Source organism: Megalopta genalis, unplaced genomic scaffold, assembly GCF_051020955.1.
Source record: "Megalopta genalis isolate 19385.01 unplaced genomic scaffold, iyMegGena1_principal scaffold0047, whole genome shotgun sequence".
Lineage (NCBI taxonomy): Eukaryota > Metazoa > Arthropoda > Insecta > Hymenoptera > Halictidae > Megalopta > Megalopta genalis.
The window spans coordinates 109,949-120,000 of NW_027476116.1; positions in this window are offsets into that span (position 1 = coordinate 109,949).

Consider the following 10,052-nt stretch of genomic DNA (forward strand, 5'->3'; position numbering starts at 1 on the left):
TTATTTTAGCAGGAATATGTTATTGAAAAAAATTAGAAAAATTTATTTTAGCCGTAAATCGAAAATAATGGGGACACCGGAGCTGTTCGAAGCGCCGAGCGCGCCGCGTACGCCCGAATATTTTCAAAGTCCCAACGTACCGATCAAGAGTAAAGTACCATTTTCCTACATTAGATTTCGTTCTAAATACTTAATCCCTATGTAAAAACGTTAGTTAAGCAAGAATATTGTATTTTTAAAAAAATCTAATGATAGGATTTTCCAGAAAATTGAAAAAACCGAAAAATGTCAAGAGTAAAGTGCCATTTTCTGACATTAGATTTCGTTCTAAATGCTTAATCCCTATGTAGAAACGTTAGTTAAGCAAGAATATCGTATTCTTAAAAAAATCTAATGATAGGATTTTTCAGAAAATTGAAAAAACCGTAAAATGTCAAGAGTAAAGTGCCCTTATTTTAAACAATGTATCGTTCTAAATGCTTAATCCCTATGTAAAAAAGTTATTTTAGCAGGAATATGTTATTGAAAAAAATTAGAAAAATTTATTTTAGCCGTAAATCGAAAATAATGGGGACACCGGAGCTGTTCGAAGCGCCGAGCGCGCCGCGTACGCCCGAATATTTTCAAAGTCCCAACGTACCGATCAAGAGTAAAGTACCATTTTCCTACATTAGATTTCGTTCTAAATGCTTAATCCCTATGTAAAAACGTTAGTTAAGCAAGAATATCGTATTTTTAAAAAAATCTAATGATAGGATTTCCCAGAAAATTGAAAAAACCGAAAAATGTCAAGAGTAAAGTGCCATTTTCTGACATCAGATTTCGTTCTAAATGCTTAATCCCTATGTAGAAACGTTAGTTAAGCAAGAATATCGTATTTTTAAAAAAATCTAATGATAGGATTTTTCAGAAAATTGAAAAAACCGTAAAATGTCAAGAGTAAAGTGCCCTTATTTTAAACAATGTATCGTTCTAAATGCTTAATCCCTATGTAAAAAAGTTATTTTAGCAGGAATATGTTATTGAAAAAAATTAGAAAAATTTATTTTAGCCGTAAATCGAAAATAATGGGGACACCGGAGCTGTTCGAAGCGCCGAGCGCGCCGCGTCCGCCCGAATATTTTCAAAGTCCCAACGTACCGATCAAGAGTAAAGTACCATTTTCCTACATTAGATTTCGTTCTAAATACTTAATCCCTATGTAAAAACGTTAGTTAAGCAAGAATATCGTATTTTTAAAAAAATCTAATGATAGGATTTTCCAGAAAATTGAAAAAACCGAAAAATGTCAAGAGTAAAGTGCCATTTTCTGACATTAGATTTCGTTCTAAATGCTTAATCCCTATGTAGAAACGTTAGTTAAGCAAGAATATCGTATTTTTAAAAAAATCTAATGATAGGATTTTTCAGAAAATTGAAAAAACCGTAAAATGTCAAGAGTAAAGTGCCCTTATTTTAAACAATGTATCGTTCTAAATGCTTAATCCCTATGTAAAAAAGTTATTTTAGCAGGAATATGTTATTGAATAAAATGAGAAAAATTTATTTTAGCCGTAAATCGAAAATAATGGATCGAGCGAATCGGTCGATTGCGCCGAGACGCGCCATGATGCAACAGACGAGCGATTGGAACGCCCGAATATTTTCAAAGTCCCAACGTACCGATCAAGAGTAAAGTACCATTTTCCTACATTAGATTTCGTTCTAAATGCTTAATCCCTATGTAAAAACGTTAGTTAAGCAAGAATATCGTATTTTTAAAAAAATCTAATGATAGGATTTCCCAGAAAATTGAAAAAACCGAAAAATGTCAAGAGTAAAGTGCCATTTTCTGACATTAGATTTCGTTCTAAATGCTTAATCCCTATGTAGAAACGTTAGTTAAGCAAGAATATCGTATTTTTAAAAAAATCTAATGATAGGATTTTTCAGAAAATTGAAAAAACCGTAAAATGTCAAGAGTAAAGTGCCCTTATTTTAAACAATGTATCGTTCTAAATGCTTAATCCCTATGTAAAAAAGTTATTTTAGCAGGAATATGTTATTGAATAAAATGAGAAAAATTTATTTTAGCCGTAAATCGAAAATAATGGATCGAGCGAATCGGTCGATTGCGCCGAGACGCGCCATGATGCAACAGACGAGCGATTGGAACGCCCGAATATTTTCAAAGTCCCAACGTACCGATCAAGAGTAAAGTACCATTTTCCTACATTAGATTTCGTTCTAAATGCTTAATCCCTATGTAAAAACGTTAGTTAAGCAAGAATATCGTATTTTTAAAAAAATCTAATGATAGGATTTCCCAGAAAATTGAAAAAACCGTAAAATGTCAAGAGTAAAGTGCCATTTTCTGACATTAGATTTCGTTCTAAATGCTTAATCCCTATGTAGAAACGTTAGTTAAGCAAGAATATCGTATTTTTAAAAAAATCTAATGATAGGATTTTTCAGAAAATTGAAAAAACCGTAAAATGTCAAGAGTAAAGTGCCCTTATTTTAAACAATGTATCGTTCTAAATGCTTAATCCCTATGTAAAAAAGTTATTTTAGCAGGAATATGTTATTGAAAAAAATTAGAAAAATTTATTTTAGCCGTAAATCGAAAATAATGGGGACACCGGAGCTGTTCGAAGCGCCGAGCGCGCCGCGTACGCCCGAATATTTTCAAAGTCCCAACGTACCGATCAAGAGTAAAGTACCATTTTCCTACATTAGATTTCGTTCTAAATGCTTAATCCCTATGTAAAAACGTTAGTTAAGCAAGAATATCGTATTTTTAAAAAAATCTAATGATAGGATTTCCCAGAAAATTGAAAAAACCGAAAAATGTCAAGAGTAAAGTGCCATTTTCTGACATCAGATTTCGTTCTAAATGCTTAATCCCTATGTAGAAACGTTAGTTAAGCAAGAATATCGTATTTTTAAAAAAATCTAATGATAGGATTTTTCAGAAAATTGAAAAAACCGTAAAATGTCAAGAGTAAAGTGCCCTTATTTTAAACAATGTATCGTTCTAAATGCTTAATCCCTATGTAAAAAAGTTATTTTAGCAGGAATATGTTATTGAAAAAAATTAGAAAAATTTATTTTAGCCGTAAATCGAAAATAATGGGGACACCGGAGCTGTTCGAAGCGCCGAGCGCGCCGCGTACGCCCGAATATTTTCAAAGTCCCAACGTACCGATCAAGAGTAAAGTACCATTTTCCTACATTAGATTTCGTTCTAAATACTTAATCCCTATGTAAAAACGTTAGTTAAGCAAGAATATCGTATTTTTAAAAAAATCTAATGATAGGATTTTCCAGAAAATTGAAAAAACCGAAAAATGTCAAGAGTAAAGTGCCATTTTCTGACATTAGATTTCGTTCTAAATGCTTAATCCCTATGTAGAAACGTTAGTTAAGCAAGAATATCGTATTTTTAAAAAAATCTAATGATAGGATTTTTCAGAAAATTGAAAAAACCGTAAAATGTCAAGAGTAAAGTGCCCTTATTTTAAACAATGTATCGTTCTAAATGCTTAATCCCTATGTAAAAAAGTTATTTTAGCAGGAATATGTTATTGAATAAAATGAGAAAAATTTATTTTAGCCGTAAATCGAAAATAATGGATCGAGCGAATCGGTCGATTGCGCCGAGACGCGCCATGATGCAACAGACGAGCGATTGGAACGCCCGAATATTTTCAAAGTCCCAACGTACCGATCAAGAGTAAAGTACCATTTTCCTACATTAGATTTCGTTCTAAATGCTTAATCCCTATGTAAAAACGTTAGTTAAGCAAGAATATCGTATTTTTAAAAAAATCTAATGATAGGATTTCCCAGAAAATTGAAAAAACCGAAAAATGTCAAGAGTAAAGTGCCATTTTCTGACATTAGATTTCGTTCTAAATGCTTAATCCCTATGTAGAAACGTTAGTTAAGCAAGAATATCGTATTCTTAAAAAAATCTAATGATAGGATTTTTCAGAAAATTGAAAAAACCGTAAAATGTCAAGAGTAAAGTGCCCTTATTTTAAACAATGTATCGTTCTAAATGCTTAATCCCTATGTAAAAAAGTTATTTAAGCAAGAATATGTTATTGAATAAAATGAGAAAAATTTATTTTAGCCGTAAATCGAAAATAATGGATCGAGCGAATCGGTCGATTGCGCCGAGACGCGCTATGATGCAACAGACGAGCGATTGGAACGCCCGAATATTTTCAAAGTCCCAACGTACCGATCAAGAGTAAAGTACCATTTTCCTACATTAGATTTCGTTCTAAATGCTTAATCCCTATGTAAAAACGTTAGTTAAGCAAGAATATCGTATTTTTAAAAAAATCTAATGATAGGATTTCCCAGAAAATTGAAAAAACCGAAAAATGTCAAGAGTAAAGTGCCATTTTCTGACATTAGATTTCGTTCTAAATGCTTAATCCCTATGTAGAAACGTTAGTTAAGCAAGAATATCGTATTTTTAAAAAAATCTAATGATAGGATTTTTCAGAAAATTGAAAAAACCGTAAAATGTCAAGAGTAAAGTGCCCTTATTTTAAACAATGTATCGTTCTAAATGCTTAATCCCTATGTAAAAAAGTTATTTTAGCAGGAATATGTTATTGAATAAAATGAGAAAAATTTATTTTAGCCGTAAATCGAAAATAATGGATCGAGCGAATCGGTCGATTGCGCCGAGACGCGCCATGATGCAACAGACGAGCGATTGGAACGCCCGAATATTTTCAAAGTCCCAACGTACCGATCAAGAGTAAAGTACCATTTTCCTACATTAGATTTCGTTCTAAATACTTAATCCCTATGTAAAAACGTTAGTTAAGCAAGAATATCGTATTTTTAAAAAAATCTAATGATAGGATTTCCCAGAAAATTGAAAAAACCGAAAAATGTCAAGAGTAAAGTGCCATTTTCTGACATTAGATTTCGTTCTAAATGCTTAATCCCTATGTAGAAACGTTAGTTAAGCAAGAATATCGTATTTTTAAAAAAATCTAATGATAGGATTTCCCAGAAAATTGAAAAAACCGAAAAATGTCAAGAGTAAAGTGCCATTTTCTGACATTAGATTTCGTTCTAAATGCTTAATCCCTATGTAGAAACGTTAGTTAAGCAAGAATATCGTATTCTTAAAAAAATCTAATGATAGGATTTTTCAGAAAATTGAAAAAACCGTAAAATGTCAAGAGTAAAGTGCCCTTATTTTAAACAATGTATCGTTCTAAATGCTTAATCCCTATGTAAAAAAGTTATTTAAGCAAGAATATGTTATTGAATAAAATTAGAAAAATTTATTTTAGCCGTAAATCGAAAAAGAGACTGTTCGTTTCTCTGTCTCTCTCGCGCGATCGAACTATCGATGTTTCCCGACAAACTATTGGGAGTTTAATTAAACTTTATACATGAAATTACTCGTTTTGATCCCCGCTACACAGCCGTATACTTTTTATAATTTTGTGGAATCGGGAACCTTGAAATATTTAACATAACGCGGATCGTCTGTCTCTGTCTCTTTCTAGATCGGAATAATCGATGTTTCCCGGCAAACTATTGGGAGTTTAATTAAACTTTATACATGAAATTACTCGTTTTGATCCCCGCTACACAGCCGTATACTTTTTATAATTTTGTGGAATCGGGAACCTTGAAATATTTAACATAACGCGGATCGTCTGTCTCTGTCTCTTTCTAGATCGGAAGAATCGATGTTTCCCGGCAAACTATTGGGAGATTAATTAAACTTTATACATGAAATTACTCGTTTTGATCCCCGCTACACAGCCGTATACTTTTTATAATTTTGTGGAATCGGGAACCTTGAAATATTTAACATAACGCGGATCGTCTGTCTCTGTCTCTTTCTAGATCGGAAGAATCGATGTTTCCCGGCAAACTATTGGGAGTTTAATTAAACTTTATACATGAAATTACTCGTTTTGATCCCCGCTACACAGCCGTATACTTTTTATAATTTTGTGGAATCGGGAACCTTGAAATATTTAACATAACGCGGATCGTCTGTCTCTGTCTCTTTCTAGATCGGAAGAATCGATGTTTCCCGGCAAACTATTGGGAGATTAATTAAACTTTATACATGAAATTACTCGTTTTGATCCCCGCTACACAGCCGTATACTTTTTATAATTTTGTGGAATCGGGAACCTTGAAATATTTAACATAACGCGGATCGTCTGTCTCTGTCTCTTTCTAGATCGGAAGAATCGATGTTTCCCGGCAAACTATTGGGAGTTTAATTAAACTTTATACATGAAATTACTCGTTTTGATCCCCGCTACACAGCCGTATACTTTTTATAATTTTGTGGAATCGGGAACCTTGAAATATTTAACATAACGCGGATCGTCTGTCTCTGTCTCTTTCTAGATCGGAAGAATCGATGTTTCCCGGCAAACTATTGGGAGTTTAATTAAACTTTATACATGAAATTACTCGTTTTGATCCCCGCTACACAGCCGTATACTTTTTATAATTTTGTGGAATCGGGAACCTTGAAATATTTAACATAACGCGGATCGTCTGTCTCTGTCTCTTTCTAGATCGGAAGAATCGATGTTTCCCGGCAAACTATTGGGAGATTAATTAAACTTTATACATGAAATTACTCGTTTTGATCCCCGCTACACAGCCGTATACTTTTTATAATTTTGTGGAATCGGGAACCTTGAAATATTTAACATAACGCGGATCGTCTGTCTCTGTCTCTTTCTAGATCGGAAGAATCGATGTTTCCCGGCAAACTATTGGGAGTTTAATTAAACTTTATACATGAAATTACTCGTTTTGATCCCCGCTACACAGCCGTATACTTTTTATAATTTTGTGGAATCGGGAACCTTGAAATATTTAACATAACGCGGATCGTCTGTCTCTGTCTCTTTCTAGATCGGAATAATCGATGTTTCCCGGCAAACTATTGGGAGATTAATTAAACTTTATACATGAAATTACTCGTTTTGATCCCCGCTACACAGCCGTATACTTTTTATAATTTTGTGGAATCGGGAACCTTGAAATATTTAACATAACGCGGATCGTCTGTCTCTGTCTCTTTCTAGATCGGAAGAATCGATGTTTCCCGGCAAACTATTGGGAGTTTAATTAAACTTTATACATGAAATTACTCGTTTTGATCCCCGCTACACAGCCGTATACTTTTTATAATTTTGTGGAATCGGGAACCTTGAAATATTTAACATAACGCGAATCGACTATCTCTGTCTCTTTCTAGATCGGAATAATCGATGTTTCCCGGCAAACTATTGCGAGATTAATTAAACTTTATACATGAAATTACTCGTTTTGATCCCCGCTACACAGCCGTATACTTTTTATAATTTTGTGGAATCGGGAACCATGAAATATTTAACATAACGCGGATCGTCTGTCTCTGTCTCTTTCTAGATCGGAAGAATCGATGTTTCCCGGCAAACTATTGGGAGTTTAATTAAACTTTATACATGAAATTACTCGTTTTGATCCCCGCTACACAGCCGTATACTTTTTATAATTTTGTGGAATCGGGAACCTTGAAATATTTAACATAACGCGGATCGTCTGTCTCTGTCTCTTTCTAGATCGGAAGAATCGATGTTTCCCGGCAAACTATTGGGAGATTAATTAAACTTTATACATGAAATTACTCGTTTTGATCCCCGCTACACAGCCGTATACTTTTTATAATTTTGTGGAATCGGGAACCTTGAAATATTTAACATAACGCGGATCGTCTGTCTCTGTCTCTTTCTAGATCGGAAGAATCGATGTTTCCCGGCAAACTATTGGGAGTTTAATTAAACTTTATACATGAAATTACTCGTTTTGATCCCCGCTACACAGCCGTATACTTTTTATAATTTTGTGGAATCGGGAACCTTGAAATATTTAACATAACGCGGATCGTCTGTCTCTGTCTCTTTCTAGATCGGAAGAATCGATGTTTCCCGGCAAACTATTGGGAGATTAATTAAACTTTATACATGAAATTACTCGTTTTGATCCCCGCTACACAGCCGTATACTTTTTATAATTTTGTGGAATCGGGAACCTTGAAATATTTAACATAACGCGGATCGTCTGTCTCTGTCTCTTTCTAGATCGGAAGAATCGATGTTTCCCGGCAAACTATTGGGAGTTTAATTAAACTTTATACATGAAATTACTCGTTTTGATCCCCGCTACACAGCCGTATACTTTTTATAATTTTGTGGAATCGGGAACCTTGAAATATTTAACATAACGCGGATCGTCTGTCTCTGTCTCTTTCTAGATCGGAAGAATCGATGTTTCCCGGCAAACTATTGGGAGTTTAATTAAACTTTATACATGAAATTACTCGTTTTGATCCCCGCTACACAGCCGTATACTTTTTATAATTTTGTGGAATCGGGAACCTTGAAATATTTAACATAACGCGGATCGTCTGTCTCTGTCTCTTTCTAGATCGGAAGAATCGATGTTTCCCGGCAAACTATTGGGAGATTAATTAAACTTTATACATGAAATTACTCGTTTTGATCCCCGCTACACAGCCGTATACTTTTTATAATTTTGTGGAATCGGGAACCTTGAAATATTTAACATAACGCGGATCGTCTGTCTCTGTCTCTTTCTAGATCGGAAGAATCGATGTTTCCCGGCAAACTATTGGGAGTTTAATTAAACTTTATACATGAAATTACTCGTTTTGATCCCCGCTACACAGCCGTATACTTTTTATAATTTTGTGGAATCGGGAACCTTGAAATATTTAACATAACGCGGATCGTCTGTCTCTGTCTCTTTCTAGATCGGAATAATCGATGTTTCCCGGCAAACTATTGGGAGATTAATTAAACTTTATACATGAAATTACTCGTTTTGATCCCCGCTACACAGCCGTATACTTTTTATAATTTTGTGGAATCGGGAACCTTGAAATATTTAACATAACGCGGATCGTCTGTCTCTGTCTCTTTCTAGATCGGAAGAATCGATGTTTCCCGGCAAACTATTGGGAGTTTAATTAAACTTTATACATGAAATTACTCGTTTTGATCCCCGCTACACAGCCGTATACTTTTTATAATTTTGTGGAATCGGGAACCTTGAAATATTTAACATAACGCGAATCGACTATCTCTGTCTCTTTCTAGATCGGAATAATCGATGTTTCCCGGCAAACTATTGCGAGATTAATTAAACTTTATACATGAAATTACTCGTTTTGATCCCCGCTACACAGCCGTATACTTTTTATAATTTTGTGGAATCGGGAACCATGAAATATTTAACATAACGCGGATCGTCTGTCTCTGTCTCTTTCTAGATCGGAAGAATCGATGTTTCCCGGCAAACTATTGGGAGTTTAATTAAACTTTATACATGAAATTACTCGTTTTGATCCCCGCTACACAGCCGTATACTTTTTATAATTTTGTGGAATCGGGAACCTTGAAATATTTAACATAACGCGGATCGTCTGTCTCTGTCTCTTTCTAGATCGGAAGAATCGATGTTTCCCGGCAAGCTATTGGGAGTTTAATTAAACTTTATACATGAAATTACTCGTTTTGATCCCCGCTACACAGCCGTATACTTTTTATAATTTTGTGGAATCGGGAACCTTGAAATATTTAACATAACGCGGATCGTCTGTCTCTGTCTCTTTCTAGATCGGAAGAATCGATGTTTCCCGGCAAACTATTGGGAGATTAATTAAACTTTATACATGAAATTACTCGTTTTGATCCCCGCTACACAGCCGTATACTTTTTATAATTTTGTGGAATCGGGAACCTTGAAATATTTAACATAACGCGGATCGTCTGTCTCTGTCTCTTTCTAGATCGGAATAATCGATGTTTCCCGGCAAACTAATGGGAGTTTAATTAAACTTTATGCATCAAATCATTCAGTTTGACTCCTGCAACACAACCAAACACTCTCTGTAATTTTCTGAACTGAAAAACCACTGAAATTGCGCTCGAAATGCGGTGCGACGGGTCGGCGCGTCTGCACTGTGCGACAGCTAGTCAAAACGTCCGAAC